Source organism: Cupressus sempervirens, chromosome 5 (genome assembly GCF_028749045.1).
Source record: "Cupressus sempervirens isolate cs-2001-9-10 chromosome 5, ASM2874904v1, whole genome shotgun sequence".
In the NCBI taxonomy this organism is placed as follows: Eukaryota; Viridiplantae; Streptophyta; class Pinopsida; order Cupressales; family Cupressaceae; genus Cupressus; species Cupressus sempervirens.
In genome coordinates this window covers 1,020,199,845-1,020,219,514 of record NC_143122.1, presented here as the reverse complement: position 1 = coordinate 1,020,219,514, position 19,670 = coordinate 1,020,199,845, and the positions used below count along the sequence as shown (strand labels likewise).

General features: G+C 37.4%; 1 protein-coding gene across 3 annotated transcripts in view; it reads left to right on the top strand.

The window, feature by feature from the left end:
* Positions 1 to 19,670, top strand: part of LOC149559409 (uncharacterized) — a 67,542-nt gene that overhangs the window by 8,066 nt on the left and 39,806 nt on the right. The window contains exon 1 of one of the 3 annotated variants that reach the window (XM_089833310.1): positions 3,198 to 3,331. The exons of the other annotated variants lie outside the window; for them this stretch is intronic. The gene's annotated coding sequence lies outside the window, so the exon portion shown is untranslated. Of the gene's footprint in view, positions 1 to 3,197; positions 3,332 to 19,670 lie in introns of those variants that run through there. 3 annotated transcript variants of the gene reach the window in all.

Here is a 19,670-nt window from a genome sequence, read left to right as displayed (position 1 = left end):
ACCATGTATTGCTGAAGTTTGTGCCCTTTTTATGCACAACTTAAGATTATAGTGCACATAAACAAGGTCATTAAGCCGTCTTTGAGTCATTCTATTTCTTTTCTTTGTGTGGATTGACTCAAATAAGCTCCAATTGCGCTCACAATGGGATGCGCTACAAGGGTGGCATAGGACTTTGAGAGCAAAATTCTTTAAATTGGGGGTATTGCCACCCCAACTTGCCCACTAACCATCCGCAAAACAAAATATAATGAGTTATAAACCAATGAAAAAAGATAATTAGAAAACACAACTTATCAATTTGCAAAAGTTTTAAAGTTTTACGCTTTACGTGGTGCTCGAGTAACTCTTGCTCTCTTTGCTAGCATAGAAGAGAACAAATTACCCCTCGATTCCACATAGACTTGTTGTTCGGTCACAACAAGGTCTCTCTCCGCTTCATTGGATTTCATTCTCTCAATGCATTTAGAGAGACCTTCCATGACCTCTCCGTTAGGATCTGAGTAGGAATCATCAGCCCTAAAACAAATAGAAAATTATATCAAGTCTTACTATGCAACCTTAAAAAGTAAAGTAAAATGAAGTCTTAGTTAAATTTGAAGGACAATCATAGTACCTAAATTTGGGGTTGAGGAAGTAGCGTGCTACATGAATGGATTGGTGGAGCATATTGTTTCACCTCCTATAAATTATTTTGCAAATGGGGTCAAATTTGAGTCTGTTCGCATGATAGTAATTTCTAACAGCCTCTTTGGCCTTATCCATGGCCTCATAAAGACCTCCCATTAGCGATTGTTGCCCATCACATATGCGCAAGACTCTAACCAGGGGCACAAACATCTACATTTGAAATTTGAAAAATACAAATTAGTTAATAACATAGTAAGTTACGAATTAATAATGAAACTTGAATCAACTAAAAATATAATGTTTTGATTCTTGAAGTTACCTCTACAATCTCCTTAGCCTTTGCAAAAAAACTATTATCGAAGACTATTCGTGCCACAGCCTCTCTTTCGGGCTTCTTTGAGTAAGGTGAAGCAACCCAATCAGCACACACAAACAATTGTTTTAAAGCCAATATGTGGTCGAGAATACTTTACAATGTCAAGAACACTATTGCAAACCTTGTCATAGCGGGTCTCACCAAATCTTTGCCTTTAGTGGTCTTTCTCATCAAACTGAGAACCCATGGGTGATTATAGAGATATTTGGTGACTCGCCTAGCATCAATTGGACCCACTTAATCAAGTTTTCCTATGTCCTCCAAAAGAAGGTCGAGGACATGTATTGCACAAGGTGACCAAAAATGTATGGGATGCCTCTCTTGGAGGATTCTACCTAAGAGATTAGTAAAAAAACAATAATTAGTTACAAACTTTCCATATTTACATCAAATCTAAATTGAATAATACCATAGCATTACATTTATGATTCATATTGAACATAAAAAAATAAATTTACCTGCTGCCACATATCTTGCTGCATTATCTGTGATGATTTGCACCACATTCTCTACTCCCGCCTTCATAACGACATTCTCCAACATTAAAGCCAGTGTGTTTGCAGTTTTCACTTTGTTGGAGGCATCAACAGATTTCCAAAACACCACATCATCTTTGCAAGCAACCAAGAAATTAATAATGGTTCTACTTCTTCCATCTGTCCTCCCATTAGATAAAATTGTGCAGCCATATTTCTTCCGCTCTTTCTTTTGGTCTTCTATCAGTTGTCTTGTACCTCAACACTTAAGTTAGAGCCAATCGGATTGCTGAGTCATCGGGAGTGGAGCAAGTCATTATATGTTTTCTGTTGGAACATCACATGAATGTAGCTTCCAAGTCTGTAATTGATCCTCATTAATGGAGTGATCATGGAGCTATCAACCGCATTGTCAAGCAACTTACAAAATTTAGGTGTAATAAAGTGTTAATAAAAAGTAGGAAATAACAATTAAGATTTAAAATATAACAATGAACTGAAGTGAATCACAATTATTTACAATTACTAAATAGTAAAATACTAAACTTCCTCTCAAACCCTTGTAAGAAGGTGGCTTGTACCTGTTGTGAGGTTTTCACACCATCGCACCAAAATTTTTGAGGACCCCCTTTTTCGGGTAAGCCTCGGCGATTTTCGCGGTGTTGGAAATTTTTTTTGGTTGCCTTAGCAAGATTTGGAGTTGTCCAGAGGTTTTTGATTTGAAAATTTCACACCTTGGATGCCTTCGGGTTGGGAGGAATTTGATTTGATTTGTTATCACCCGACGCTAAACTTGATTTTTTTCGGAACATTTAATTTTATCCTTAGGCCAAACAGAATTCAACAACAACATTTTTTTCGATGGTTAAAATAATATCTGATAGGATAAAATTGCAAATTTTTGGAATTAAATGGATTTTGAAAATTTGAAATAATTGTATAAGCTTGAGCATTTTCGAAATGGATTTGTTAGATTTAGTTGTTTTGGAAAATCTTGAATTTTTTGGTGAAAAAGAAATTTTTGATAGTGAAATTGAAATTGGATTAAATTGCAAAATATCATTAATTTGGTTGAAATTTTGCTTAGAGGATTTTAGAAATGTTAAAAGAAATTGGAAATTTGAAATTGAAAATTGCTTTTGGCTTGCTAAATTCGATTTCAATGATATTTTAATTGCCAAAACATTATTAAATGAAAATTTTGACATCTCCTAGGCTTACCTTGTTTCTATTTTGCAATTTTTGATCAAAATTAGCAATTAAATGGGCCAATTTCACTATAGGGTTAAGTAATTTTAATGTTGCATTTAAATTTGGGCCATTAATTAAGAGACTAACTTAATTTTGTTTTCCTCTAGGCAGGTCGGCCCACTTGAAGAGGCAAAAGTTTGGTATAAGAGGGGCTTCCCCCCCTCTTATTTCCTCATTCCTTTTTTCCTTCTTCTCCTTGAATGTGCAATTTTTTTCTAAGGGAGGCGAATTTCCAGCTTGGGCGATTGTTGGGACAGATTTTCCATTTCTTGGCGGCTTTTTTCTCCTCCTTGCTTGGGCGAATTTCTGCCCTAGGACAATTTTTTTTGGGAGCAGATCCGATTTTTTCCAGCTTGGGCGATTTTTTTGAGGATTGATTTCTCCATCCTTGGCAGCGATTTCTCCTTCCAGAATTGGGCAATTTTTTTTGGTGAAGAGGCAATGTGATTTAAGGTCAAAATTCAATGGCATGGGCAGATTTTGCAAGATTGGTGAATTCTGATTTTTGCCAAGGCATCATATTTGCAAGGAGGATTGAAATTTCCGAGATCTGATTTGGATTTGAAGAGGCCCAATTATTGGTAAAGACAGATTTAAGGTAAATTCTATTCATTTTTAGAGGTGAATATTGGTTTAAAGGCAGATTCTATTTCTTGTTCGTGCTTGGTTCGTTTCCCTTATTTTCTTCTTGCACTTATCATCCACCACTTCATCATTCTATTGATAGGCTGAAGTTGGGAGGTATAAGTGTAGATTTCATGATAGGACACTTGGAGAGGCAGAAATAAGCTAGACCACCCTAGGATTGAAGTTCGGAGATATAAGTGTAGTCCATCGTAAGGTAATGAAGAGACTAAAATAAGTGGTAGTCCCATCCCTAGGAAAGAAGTTTGGAGATTGATAAGTGTAGAGATAGGACTTGGAGAAGCAAAAATAAGCTAGATTCCATCGATATAAAGAAGGTTGGAGATTGATAAGTGTAGTCCATATTTTTTAGAACGAAGGGGCAAAAATAAGTGTTTAGGATGGTAGATGTTAGTGCAAGCAAGAACCCAAAAGGAACGAATACCAAAAAAGACAAAGAAGACATGGTGCCTAAGACCACCTTCTTCTCGAAAGTGAGGCGAATAAGTGATACCAATATCAGTCTAGTGAACATGGCACAATTGAAGGTCAGATTGAAGGAAGGACAATCCCCCATGGCGAAGAAGATTTACAAGAGCGGAATTGTACATGCGGTAGCTTTCCCTCCTACCTTTCTTGTCTAGAATTAGTAATGGAATGTGCATCCCGGTTTGATATTGTGACCAAGTCCATCATTTTCAATGAAGGGAAGAGAGTGTTAGCTAACATCAGCAGACAAGTGGTCGAAGAAGTATTCAGTATTCCCTAGCATAGAGGCATGACGGTAGTAATGATGGATTAGGCGGCCAAGTTATTTTAGGATAATCAGGAGGCTTACTTCATTCATCTAAAGCAAAACTGTTTACACGAAGGCAAGAAGGGAGTTACTAAGTCGTCAAAGCTCACCAAATCAGATTTCAAATCAGAGTATGGTGACCTTATTGTGCTTCTCAGCCGAATCATGGGCGTGGCTCAAGGTATGCAATTCGAGAACTGGATGTATTATTTTATTGATGAAATTGAAAATGGAAAGAGAAAGTTTGATTGGGCTAGAATTATACGAGAAAATTTAAAGTTGCAACTAAGAACAATGCAAAATCAAAAGCAACTCTACATTTAGAATTGCAACTAAGAACAATGCAAAATCAAAAGCAACTCTACATGGGATCCTATCTTTTCTATCTGATTGGGAGACTATATGAAAATCTTGGACTTAAGGCCTTAGGAGTGATTGGCAATGGGCCGGGGTAATGTTTGGTGCATGAGTGCTATCCACAACTTCATTTGCACAACACCAAAGATTATAAGATGTTTTATGACGCCTTTGCCATGAAGATGATAAGGATATTACAACGGACACCTGCTAAGAGGCTCTCATCGGAAGTGGAAGCAAAACTTAAGAAGTATGGAGTTGGTTCATCCAATTTCTGCAATTCACATATATTATATTAGCAGGAAGTACAGTTTGCCCCAAGAGACTTCCAAGGTACCCACCCGACAAAATAGTTTAGATGGAGTTGGTTAGGCAACTTGAGCATTATGACAAGATGATGAAACTTAAAGGTGAGACAGGGATTACCTTCTCATTTGGAACAGGAAATGATACTTGGCCCAATCATGTCACCTTTGCAGCTACGAAGAAAGAATTAGAATGGTATCATCTAGGATGGTATAGAGCAAGACAAGGATTCGATCCTAATGGGCTTATCAAGGCATCTCATGAAAACGCATTCAACATATTCCTACTATAGAAGGTTTTTGGGCCAAGTTTGTAGATGGAGGAATGAGTACAATGGAGTTTTGGTTTGTTGCCTTGACAATGAAATTGAGGATACTTGAAGAAATACAGAATGAGATTGCACAACACAGCCTAGGCATTGACACTTAATTTCAACCATGATGAGCGATGTTGGGGGTGTGCTTGATTTCAAAGATATCAAAGAGGAGAATGTCAATGAGATAGAATTTGGATCAAGATTGGATGAGTTGGGTAAGTTTGTCATCAAGAAGAGGCATTTGGACACCCTTGCCTCCCTTAGTGCCTTTATTGGATATGTGAAAGAGTATGAGAAGGATCATGAGAAAACACTGCAAGCAGTGAGCAACATGATGAAGCACACGCTTTGCTCTCCCATGAAGGAAGTCAACGACAGGCTAGCCAAGTTCATTGCTTTGGCTAAAAAGATGAAAGAAAAGAGTATAATTATATTAGAAGATCATTTGATGTAAGCCCACGTGGAAAATTCTCCTTTTTGGGTAGGATAGGTGTCTGATTCTGATTGGCTGCCATTTTCGTGCCTTCTCATTGGTTGCCACTTTTCCTTTTTTTCATTGGTCCACTAATGAGGTGGCATCTTCTCATTGGTTGATGGAGTGGCAACCCTAATTAGGGTTTTTGGGATTTGATATGGATTGTTGATTTTGCCTCATAATCTCTACCGTTGGTTGTAATTTTGGCACCTATTTAAGGCCATTTGCTCTCATTTGTAAAGGGTTGAAGAAAATTGTTGCTTAAGATAATACCAAAATTGCTTCTCTTTATCATTGTTGTGACTTGCATGGTGATTAAGAACACTTGGTGTTATTGCATGGTTTCTACTTCCAATAGTTAGAGTTGAATTTCATTGAAGTTGTTAAAGTAGATTTCATTTCAAGTAAAGTTGTTAAGCAAGAGTAAGAGTAGATGGATAGTTGTATGGTGATATTAGTGGATGTTTGATAGGGATCTATAAACTAGGCCACTAGCATCCTAGCGGCTAGTTAGGAAGCCTTGCGTGGTAATCTAGTGTTTTTCCCCTTGAATCATTGCATTTATGGAGGTAGATGGTGATGAAGAGCTAAGAAATGTAGAAAAAGTGGAACCGACAAAAGAGGCACTTTGTTTGCGGATCCACGGGCCACTAAGAGATCCTGTTATGTCCTCAAGTGCTTCTTCTTCTTCTTGCATGTCAAAAGGAGCTCCTTGAGATTCATCTATGGCTGCCCTCATAGCTAATTTCGCCGTCTCCCTATTCAATTTTTTTTCTTCAGTAGCTGCAACTAAGGCATTGATGAATCTTTTTTTTTCTTCAGTTACCTTGAGACAAGGATTTGAATCATGTTTCTTTATGCTTGTAAGGTGGTACTTGAAGTGGTTTATGCCTTCGGAAATAAGTTTTTCACATGGAATGCATATAACCTTCCCAACATCATTTGGGGCTTCATAGGCAAATCACCATGCCTTATCTTTTGCATTTCTAGGCCGAGTGCCTATATATCCAGACAGGCATGGTGTTTGTGGCCACTCTTCCTGCGGATTTGTCATGTTTTTTTAATGCTTAACCGCTGCCCTACACATAAATTTATAGAAAAATGAATAAACAAAGTTAGAACTTAGAACTTATAAGTTAGATCTATGAGTATGAACTAAACAAACTAAACGAACAACTAGGGTTTGTTTTAAAAAAATCTTACATATTCTTCAAATTTTTTTGTCAAACATAGAGCTGAATGGCTTTCAAATGATTCAAACATAGAGTTAAAGGGCTTTTAAATGATTTGAATTCATTTAAAAGCGACAAGAAAACAATAGAACATTTTTTAAAACTATAAAAAGTTTTCCAACTATGATAAAAAGTTAAAACAATCTCAACAAACCTACTTGGAAAGAGATTTGTCTTCTAAAACTGGTTAGAATCCTCTACAAATCCACTCAAATCCGCCTTGAATCATTTGCAGTCACCTAATAATGCCTCCAAGCCTTGCCTACGTGATTAATCAACAAATCGCATTAATATAACTGAGTTAGTATCCATAGGTGTAAGGAACATTGGAGTTTTCTCATGATCTTCACGAGTATTTACTTTTCAAGAGACGGATTGAGTGTTTGATATTCCATATTGTTTTGTTGTCGCTTTTAAATGAATTCAAATCATTTAAAAGCACTTTAACTCTATGTTTGAATCATTTGAAAGTCATTCAGCTCTATGTTTGACAAATTTTTTTGGAGAATATGTAAGATTTTTAAAAACAAACCCTAGTTGTTCGTTTAGTTTGTTTAGTTCATACTCATAGATCTAACTTAAGTTCTAAGTTCTAACTTTGTTTATTCATTTTTCTATAAATTTATGTGTAGGGCAGCGGTTAAGCATTAAAAAAACATGACAAATCCGTAGGAAGAGTGGCCACAAACACCATGCCCATCTGCATATATAGGCACTCGGCCTAAAAATGCAAGAGATAAGGCATGGTGATTTGCCTATGAAGCCCCAAATGATGTTGGGAAGGTTATATGCATTCCATTTGAAAAACTTATTTTTGAAGGCATAAATCGCTTCAAATACCACCTTGCAAGCATAAAGAATCATGATTCAAATCCTTGTCTCAAGGTAACTGAAGAAGAAAAAAGATTCATCAATGCCCTAGTTGTAGCTATTGAAGAAAAAAATTGAATAGGGAGAGGGCGAAATTAGCTATGAGGGCAGCCATAGATGAATCTCAAGGAGCTCCTTTTGACATGCAAGAAGAAGTAGAAGCACTTGAGGACATAACAGGATTTCTTCGTGGCCTGCGGATCCGCAAACTAAGTGCCTCTTTTGCCGATTCCATTTCTTCTACATTTCCTAGCTCTTCATCACCATCAGAGTTTTTTTGTGTCCAAGAACACAACTAGATCACAACCATCATAAGAGGGCACTGGATGGAAGAAGGAGGTGCATGAGCAAACTGATATTGTAGCAACTGATTTTTGGTTTTTCAACAATATCTCAATGTATGTGGCTGATAGCCCCTATTGGTTGGATTTGGTGAATGCAATTTCAATATCGGTCAAAGGGTATTGTTGATGTCAGTTTTGTACTACATAACATATAGCAATAGAATACTTGATATGGAATATCAAACACTCAATCCGTCTCTTGAAAAGTAGATACTTATGAAGATCATGAGAAAACTCCAATGTTCCTTACACCTGTGGATACTAACTCAGTTATATTAATGTGATTTGTTGGTTAATCACGTAGGCGGACTTACGTTGTTCATTCAAGGATTGTCGAACTCTCGTTGTGATAATGATGATCCTTGGCTTTGTAAAGTATATGAGCGCCAAATAATGTTGATGGTGATGATGGATGGTTCGTGTTCAAATGACTTATGCCTTCCTAACTTTCTTCTCGATTGAACTCTAACTACTACACTATTCGTTGCCTTACTCCTATGAATGGAAATATTAGCGAGGACAGGGATCAAATCTGATGAAAGCTTACCAGCGGCTCTACCTCCATAAATGCAATGATTCAAGGGGAAAAAGACTAGATTACCACACAAGGCTTCCTAACTAGCCACTAGGATGCTAGTGGCCTAGTTTATAGATCCCTATCAAACATCCACTAATATCACCATACAACTATCCATCCACTCTTACTCTTGCTTAACAACTTTACTTGAAATGAAATCTACTTTAACAACTTCAATGAAATTCAACTCTAACTATTGGAAGTAGAAACCATGTAATAACACCCAAGTGTTCTTAATCACCATGCAAGTCACAACAATGATAAAGAAAAGCAATTTTGGTATTATCTTAAGCAACAATTTTCTTCAACTCTTTACAAATGAGAGCAAATGGGCTTAAATAGGCGCCAAAATTACAACCAACGGTAGAGATTAAGAGGCAAAATCAACAATCCATGTCAAATTCCAAAAACCCTAATTAGGGTTGTCACCCCATCAGCCAATGAGAAGATGCCTACACATAAATTTATAGAAAAATGAATAAACAAAGTTAGAACTTAGAACTTATAAGTTAGATCTATGAGTATGAACTAAACAAACTAAATGAACAACTAGGGTTTGTTTTAAAAAAATCTTACATATTCTTCAAATTTTTTGATCAAACATAGAGCTGAATGGCTTTCAAATGATTCAAACATTGAGTTAAATTGCTTTTAAATGATTTGAATTCATTTAAAAGCGACAACAAAACAATAGAACATTTTTTAAAACTATAAAAAGTTTTCCAACTATGATAAAAAGTTAAAACAATCTCAACAAACCTACTTGGAAAGAGATTTGTCTTCTAAAACTGGTTAGAATCCTCTACAAATCCACTCAAATCCGCCTTGAATCAGTTGCAATCCCCTAATAGTGCCTCCAAGCCTTCTTCTCTCCACACCTCAAGCCTCTAGAATGCACAAATGCAATTGGTGTTGCAGAAAAACCTAATTTTTGCCCTATAGTGCTGGGCCAGTGCACGGGCTGCTGTCTCCGCGAGTATTTTAAAAAAACTCCCCAATTAATCGTCGAGTAATCAACGAGATTTTTCGCTTTGTAGAGTATTTCATTTTCGGAAAAACTCGTGGAGCTAAAAAACTTGGCGAGTGTTCCATCTATGACTAAAAGTATCTTATCTTATCTTATCTTATAAAGTCACTTTTTTCTCTCTCCTTATAGGGAACCCAACTCATAGCTCCTTGCTCTCTCCACAAAAGGCACCAACTCTTAGCACCTCATTCTCTCGCCAAGCACCTTTGTCTCTCATTATACTCATAATATAAGAATCCTTGAGATGGTGATTTATGAAGTTCTTTACAAATTCCTAATATAGTTACTATAGGGGTATACTTTGAATAATTATTAATGCTATTGATTGTATATTCATATATGAATACACCTACACACACACACAAACACACACACACATATATATACATACATGTTGTTATTGGATGCCTAACCCTTATGATAATAATTGGTCTCTTGGATTTCTATTCAAATGTTGACTAACATGATTGTAGGACCTAAAACAAGATTTACATTGGAAAATAATCTTTTAATTGGTAAGTTTGTAACTGGAATGAACTATATCACTAGTTTTAATTGAACTTGTGATTAGGGCAAATATAGTGATACCCTTGAAAGATATATTGCAATTGGTATCAAAGCATTGTTCCTGCCAGCTTGTGGGACAATCAATTTTTTATGCGACTAAGCCAAAGAGTTCAAAAACTGTTACATAGGGAAAGTAGGGGATTTGCAACAAGTAATCACTATACTCAAAGTAATACAATGGGTAAACAACTGTGAAATGAGTTGAGGGCGTTCATGGAGCAAAATGGGAAGACAACTCAATGAACTCCTACAAACCCTAAAAAATATAAACAACACCAACCCTTCAAAATATAAACAACACCATTAGTACTCTTTATATGCAACTGACTAATGGGAGGGATGCCATTTCTAACCATTTGGAAAATGATAATAGATCTCTAGTAGGGTCAAAGCCTAGAGTAACTAGACCATCCTTCTTACTTAGAGAATGATCCAGCAAGAGAGGGAGAACAAATCAATGCACTGATCAATAACTTAGACTAGTATGTAGAAGCTTACTCAAGACATGACCCTGAAATAAGAAGGAATATTTCATTTAGAGAATATTGTTAGGTTGGAAGAAGTAACCTTAGAAGAGATAGGGGTCAACCTAATAGAGATTAATACCAAGAATAGGCAAATTGACTCCCTAATTCTGATGTATCAGGGAGACTCACTGCCCATTCATGGATATAGACACATCTCTTAGTCCCCCAATGTTGGAAGAAGATACTGTTAAACTTGTCATCTTATACTTGGAGGGGCTAGCACATGGGTGGTTGCACCTGGTTTGATTACCCAAGGTCATAAAAAATATAACAACATATGCTGAGTTCAAAGAAAAGCTCATGGACTAATTTGACCAAAAACACCCCAAAAGGCACTTCAAATAATTAATCCATTCTAAGCAACCAAAATCTATAGAGGACTATGCTATTCAATTAAAAAGCAATCTCAGTCAGGTAGTGACTCGTGCTTGGAGATAACTCAGTACCCGTCAACTGACACAACTCTTGCAAAAAATGCATAGATAAATTTTGTCTCAATTGCTGACAATGTTTTTTGGGAACCCATGTAATACGAATACCTCTCTAAATAATTATTTTACCACTTGAGAGACCTTGTAATCCACGGAAATAGCAAAGAAAAGTGCATACATAGTCAATCAGTCAACAGCTACATAATCAGTGGAAATAGCAAAGAAAAGTGCATATATTGTCAATCTGTCAACAACTATAAATATGCAATCTTTAGTTTAAATCGTTGGAAGATTCGCAACAAAATCCGTCAATATGCTCTCCCACTTCTGTTTGGGAATTGGCAATGGCTTAAGTAAACTTGCATGAAAAGCTTCTTCAAACTTCGTTTGCATGAATCTTACTCACCCATTTTGGTTTTCATTTAAATCCTTTTGCTCTGAAATAATATCTCAAACTATTGGGATTTGCCCTGACCACAGATTTTCCACCCACCAAGTGTTGCCTAAACTTTGCCAAGTAATGCACGATGGCAAGCATTTCCTTGTCATAAGTGGAATGTAGCTGCTCCACTTCTCTCAACTTTATACTCTTGTAGGCTATGGGATGCCTGTTATGCTTGAGCACCTATCCCTTCACCTGACGTATCATGTTCCAATGCGCTTGGTTCAGAGAGTCTGGTCAAGCTAGCGTTGGACAAGCCTGTTTGAGCCCATGAATGTACTTTGAGCTCCATCTGACCAACTGAATGCACTCTTCCTGGTGAGGTCCATAAGTGGTGTTGCCAACTAGGAGAACCCCTTAAAAAACCTCCTATAGTAATCGCATAGCATGAGAACCCCCCTAAATAAAAAATGTTTCTTGGTGGTGTCCAATCAAGTATGGTCTGTACCTTCTCTTGGTGCTCTTTCATACCAGCAGTCATATTACATGTTCAAATTATAAAATCGCTGTCATGCCAAACTCATATTTGGAAGCCTTAGTGATCAAAGACTGTAACTTCATAATGCCGAACACCATGTTGATTTCTGAGGTGATCATCTAAGTCTTATTGCAATCAAATATATCATTGAAAAAGATCAACACAAATATTCACAACTGCTATTAAAAACTGTGACAAATACATGATTGGAATGTTGCCGGTGCATTAGTAAGACTGAAAGGTGTAACTAAAAACTCGTAATGTCAATAGTGGCAACTAAATGTTGTCTTATGTACATCCTCTGCACCAACTCTAATCTGGTGGTTCATTGAATGTACATCAATTTTTGAAAAATAAACTGCTCAATGAAGTTCATACAAAAGCTCATCCATTTGGATACGGGGTACTTGTTCTTTATTGTTTTCTTATTCAAGTCATAATAATAAATGCACATCCTCATCAGGCCATCCTTATTTTAAGGCCACGAAGGATGCAACGGTACTGGAGGTAGGTCTGACGTGCCCTATTTCTAATATCTCCTCTATCGTTTTCTCAGTGTCATCCCTGAATCTTTTGGGATGGCAGTAAGGAGTAGCAATAATGGGCTGACACCCTTGTTTAACTCAATTACATGCTCAAATCCATGATCAGGATGTCTTTCAGGCGAAATATCCTCAAACACAACACCATGCTTATCCAAAATCAAGTTAACATGCATAGGACAATGCCTGTCAGCACTGGAAGAAGATTTGAATGATGGCAACAGTGGGCTTTGCATGCAAGCTCACCATGTGTGGATAATGCCTCCATTTACTTGTTTGTCACTACCCTTGGTACCCCGGTTGCCTATACTCTCAACACTACCTCCTTTCCCTCTGACATGAATTCAACTCCATGATCTAGAAGTCCTGACTATAACTGCCTTCCAAAACAACATCGATATCACCAATCCCTATGTGTCATTTGTAACCATATAGTACCCTATCCCAGTACTCAATTATGAGATCATCTTAGTGCAAATCATTTCGAATCCATTCATTACCATGACAGTGAAACCAAGGAAATCTTCAATCCCCTCTTCACTATGAGACCTTTGTTGATAAATTTATTTGTTGCCCCACTATCAACTAAACAAGTAACTCGCTATCCCTTCAGAAATCCTCTAGCTCTGAAAGGGTGCTACTTAGTAACCCTAGATAAAGTAGCAATAGTTCCATGTGTCACATCTCCTGAAGCCCTTTGGCTGCACCTCAGGTTCACTCTCCGAAGTGGCATCTGTTATCTTCTCTAGAACAGAAGTGACATCAATATAGTGTGCTTTGCCTTTCCGCGACAGCTATAACTGGGTTCTTATGGTTCCTTGCACAAATCATTCCTTGTTTTAAAATCCAATCTAGATGGGGTCATCTTAGGCTGATTAAAAGTCTATTTAAATGGTTTATTGCTCTTAAAGCTTTTCTCTCAGGACCGTTGATTAGGATCTGTAGTTTCAAGATCAAGTGCTATCCGAATAGCATCCTGTAGAATACGAGGCTCGAAAGAATTCCTCAACCCTCCCAAATTATGATTTAACTAATCTGTCAACAGCATCACTACTCTCCTCTTGACATATCGAGAACTATAATAACCACCTTCTGAAAGTGATTAATGTAGCTATCCACATCCCCATGTCTAATCAATTCTAACTCACAGAAATACACTTCAGCATCTTAAATCTAGCAATTAGGTTTCTGCTAAACTCATCATAGGACTGAAATAGTGCATGATTTTATGCCACCAACCCATGATGCCACCAATTATACGCTGGCCCTTTCAAATGCAGGGTTGCAAACTTTACTGCCTCTGTTTGTGGCATGGTTTTAAGATTCAGTAAAGTATTTAACTTGTGTTTATTCAAGCACAGGCTCTCTCCACTACCATCAAAATTAAGAAGGGTGAGTTTACTCAAATCATCTGTTCCTTACGTGGTCCACATGATATTTGTTCCTGTTGTGTCTAGGTTGGTTCATATATTGATTGAGAGTTATTTCATTTCTGATTGCGGAAGGAAGTGAATTGTACTCATCAATGCACCTCCTCTGTTGTACTGCTTCCTCTTCATCTGCAGGTGTGAATGTAGGATGGAAAGGTCTACTGGAATGTATTGGCTCCTCTTGGAATGTTATTCCCTGCATTACTACCTTCCTCTCTAGTATTTTGACTTACCCTGAGATAATTCATATTCCTAGACATCTGAGCAATAGCTGTGACCAACTATTGTTTTGACTGTGTAAATTGTTGCATCGTTTGCTGCTATCTTCATGCCATATCATGTAGTATATTTTGGACACTATCCTGGTCAATTCCCCTTCTAGTTCTATCTCGAGGACTCCCACTACCAGAACCCATCATTCTTTAAATTCCTTGTGTAACTTTAAGGGGCTGTCTTGCTGCTAATATTGCTGAAAAGGTATCCCCCTTAAATATGGACCTGCAAACTTGGATGGTCTTCGTCTTTGTTCCCTTTATTAATACCTTGTAGCTCTACCATTGATGTACATAACCCTCTAGGTTGGCAGGATTGATGTACGTAACCCTCCAGGTTAGCAGGACTTGGGCTCTGATACAACTGTAATATCCTTGTCTATAATTCTCCACCCAAAATCAACTGTTCTTTCCTAGTTTCCTTTTTGGAACAATTTTGCTTACAACTGAGGTTGACTGGAATTATTTGTGCAGGTTTACATTATTTGTTTGCTATATTTTGTTTCCGCTTGGCAATGCATAGAATGAAATGGATCACAACCTCTATTCTATTAAATGACAAATAAAGTGAACAGATTTGCTATTACAGGATTCTGTTAACCTCACACAGCCTTATTAACTTCAAGTAGGAGAAAGTGACAAGTGGTAGTTGCTGATATAATTCTGTTTACATAGATAATGCCAGAGTCATCTGTTATTGAAATTGCAATAGCAAAATACCACTGACCTTTACACAACATAAAGTTGCCACTCCAGCAACGAAACAATCTTTAAGGTAGCGGAGAGGTATAAGGGATTTCAACAACAACTATTCCACGATTCCCTTTATGTGGATATGCTAGACAATAAAGTTCTAGAAACAAGTTCAGTTATCTCCAAATTCAAGCTATCTCGTCCAACGGAAGTACTCCGATCATTACTCTTATGGGTAGAGTTCCCAGAGTAGCTATCATCGTGTCTCTGTCATAGGCTTATAGCCAAGAAGAGGAATAAGTGAGGATGAGTGCTTAGAACAAAACCCATCATTCATCTTCAGGGGTTATTATAATAGAAATTTTACTTGTTCAGCAGCCATGTTCTCCTCAGGTCACCGTATTATGTCAACTTAATACTTTTGTGACGATGCTGGAAGACTTTAATGTGTTAACTATAAACCATAGTTACGCTACCCCAGGGAATGGGGGGACAAAGGGGCCTCAATTTGGGGATGGTAAAATGCTAATTATGAAAAGATGTATAACCGTATAGGACATAAAGATGTAAAATACTAATTTACTAAAATTTAAATACTTGAGTCTTGAACATTGCATCGAACATTGAAAGAGTTCTAACTTTTATTAGATAAATGTAAAATAATAATAGTCATAGATATCAAAAGTACGAGTATCTCATCATAGAGATGATTACATTGAGCAACATGATATGATATTCAATACACCCTATAGAATATTCAGCGGACTTGTTCCTGTCCTCCAGTCTCCTCATGGGACTTGTTCTTCTCCCCCAATCTCCTTAAGGGACTTGTTCCCGTCCCCCCGTACCCTTAGGGAACACGGGGATGTCTCCTTGTCCCCAATGAGACGACGACCCAATGGTGGCATTGCTGGGGATGCGGGAACACTGTACCCCCATCTTGGGTGCGTCCTCGTCTCAGGGACGCCAGGGAAAAAGGGTGAGGACATGTCAGTTTGTTACTATGCTTGTAACAATTGTTTTGAAATTCCAAAGCTGTAACTTGTCTACCTATCCAATTTTAGTTGGATTTAGAGGGTATACAATGACTGAGCCATTTTGTATCTTACATTTTTGCCCAAAAATTTTAGGGATACTTCAACTAGTCACGATCTTCTTGGAAATGTTTCAATAACTTTGCAGCTTGTTCTTGTGAACAAAAAAATGGGGAAAAGGTTGGGTAAAAGGGTTTTGCCCAAGCCTGTTCTTGCATACAAAAAAAGGGGAAAATGTTGGGTAAAAGGGGTTTGTCTTGGTCAAAGCCTTGTTTAGGAATCAATTTTGAAAATGAAAGGAAATTGCATAAAGGAAAGTATGCAAAAATGTAAATGTTTGGCTCACCTTGTTAGCATGAATGCTGATGGTATTCCTTTGGGGAGTATGCTAAGCATTGGAGAGCATGTAGCATGATTGACATGTTGCACTCATGACTGTGTTTGTCATTGATGACAACATAGTATGGTTTCTGAAAAGATTGGTAGAGTAGTAGATTGAGATCAAGGTCGTACGGACAAAGGTTTGATGTTCAGGTGAAGCGCGGTTAGGACGTGTTCTACAATGTGTCCTGATGATGAGGTTAAGTGCGCATGAAGTAAGTTGAAGACGTACAGACGATATGTTTGATTTACAGAAAACAGTACAGAGACAGAGTACTTGATAAGTAGTTTCTGATGATTGGATTGGATCTCCTAACAGAGATAGAATCGGGATATGCAAAGTTAAATAGTGATAGAAGACAGTCTGATGATGACGTCAGCGAGTGCACAAGGTCTAGAGTTGCATGTGTGATAAGTTGTAAAGACTGTGAGTTGACAATGTTGTGTGATTGCGAAATAATTAATTATCTTAATGTGGTCCTATCAGAATTAAGTGGGAAAACCTCAAGGCCGATTGAAGGAATTGTTTTGAGGACATGGTATAAAGGAAAGATATTTTCTTCGTTTGTGTAAGGTGATAAGTGTGAATTGCGATTGGAGAAGTGTGAACAAGAGTAGAGTGTTTGGTAAATGTGAGTAAGCAATCCAAGGGATTATTGGATGCGAAGTTGGTGATCTGGTATCGAGATCAGAAGAAGTAGAAGTCCGGTTGGCAAGACAAAGGAAGAGGAAGTAGAAGTACAATTCATTTCTATTATTCTGCAAGGAATAATACAGAGATCATTTGGATAGTGGGTTCATTGGTCTTGCCCTTGAAGCTATTTGGATAGTGAGTCCATCTGCCTTCTACAACTACTAACAGGGACTGATATGTGCTGAATGTATTTCATAGACTTCTAACAAGGTCTATCCTCTAACAAGGAATATTTATATTAGTACAACATTTTGTGGGTACCATCCCCATTGGGGTTTTCCCTCTGATCAAGGGTTTCCTCAGTTAACATATTTGGTGTTATCGTGTATGAGTATCTTGTTATGGTTGCCGACTATATTGCTCATATTGTTGAGGATTATTAAGGTTGATAATTGTCATAATAGTTGGATAACTGATTCACCACCCCCCCCGCCCCCAATTATATTGGTGGACTTTATATTCTAACACACCTTGCATAAACCCTTAGGGCAGATGTTGGAATCGCTTCTACCCATGGAGATGCTTGAATGTACTTGGAATCAGGGAGTTGACGTTGATTTGTAGAATAGGAATCAAGGATGCCTTGAAATATGCATGGATCTATGAACACCACTTTTAGATATCCAATATAGATATTCTTGATAATCGCTTGCAATGAAGGAGAGATGAATGTGAAAGGATCTTCTTGCTTGATTGATAATTCCTCTACTTTTGGCCATCATTAGAGATAAACTTGCTTCAATGGAGAAGATTGGCTTGGAATTGATGACTAGAATGAACTGGAAAATCTAGATCTTGGATGCTTGCATTTGAATCTTGAATTCAACTGCTCAATCGCTCTTGATTGCTTCAATGCTTCTTGATCACGAGTGTCTGAGGCTAGTGATTGATATCAAAATGATGAGAGATTGGATATGTATATAGTTTATCCATCATTTTGGGATTTATGAATAAGCCAGGTCGACCACGAGATCAATTTCCCCAATAACACCCTGATGTAGGGCTTTGGACCAAATTTGGGCCAAGAACTTGAGGTACAGAATGGCTAAAACATTTTGTACCTGGGTATAGATCAATTGAGCTAATCTATACCTGTGAATTTGACCCTAGATTTAAACTGGGTGTCAAGATGCTGGAATAGATGTAGGAAAAGAGGAATCAAGTTGTTAGAATCAAGCATGTCCGCACATCAGATCTTGCAATCACCAATATGAGGTTTTATAGAGCATCCAATTGTGGGTGCTAACTTTTTAGGATGGTACAACACCCACTTGTTCATTTGAGTTAGTAATCTCTTTGTGAAAAGTGGAATAATATACCACTTGTTTTTTTGCAAATTTTCATTTTGATTGATATCTTGGTGTGGAAGTAATATTAGCTATAGGCTAAGACATTGATGATTTTGGAGTACAAGGAAAAGAAGAACCTTCATGTTTTAAAGGAGTTGTGACAATAATTCCTAACCATCACTCACTGCCTGTTTGTGATAGTTTCAATTAAATAATTTTTTTCTTTCTTTAACATCAAAATAATGAATAGCAATGACTTTGCTAGTCAAAATGCTGATGAATCCAAATTTCCTAAATTATTCATTGTAGCCAACAAAAATACTTACCAACTCGTAGAATCTAGTTTACATGACTTGTAATTAGGACTATATCATATCTAGTTGAAACAAAAACAATAAAATATTTTACCTTAGGTTTTTAAATACTTAAAAATTCTTTGATTGTAACATCTTGCGAGACCTTCCATGGACTTCTATTCAGGAAGTACATTTCTGTGTTATTGCTTCATCGTATTACCATGTCCACTAAACCACCTCTATTATTCTGTTGTATTGCTTCCAAGGCAATCCATTTTGCTTAAGATTGTATGAACTAGTAATTTACTCTAAATGCCTTCTCACAGTAGTCCTTGAATTGCTTGGAAATGAACTTGTCTCCATAATATGATTGGAAGGTTTAGATCCATCTATCTATTTGAGTTTCAGCAAATTTTTAAAAGAAACCTGGAAATGCTTTTTCCTCCTTCTGCGAGGAGGCTTTGTTCACTGCCTTCTTTCTTCTTTCCTCACAGAATATTTTGATCTAGCCACACGCATTTGCCACCAGTTGGCAGGGTGTGCTTTTTGGAGCAGCTCACATTTTGTAAGAGCAGGATTCACTGCTTAGGCTCCACGTACACACTCGCAACTAGCTGCAATTTCTTTCGCTAGTGGGCACGGCATTTCCCTAGGAGCAATATCTGTGGCTGCCCCATGGGGTTTCTAAGGGGGTTCAATGTTCTTTTGCTGCTGGTTTTTGACATTGTTCTGCCATGTGTCCCAATTTTCTCTGTTTTGAGTGCTTTACGAAGCTGCCACGCGTCTTTCCAGCTTTGATGAGATTTCTACACGTGTCCAGGTATCGGCGTTTCATGATCTACCTCTGCTAGGCGTAGTCTTCTTCCAGGAGCAGTCTTAGTTTGGAATTATTGTGTCACCGTGAGATCTGATGTTTCTCAACTTGGAGTTTATGGGC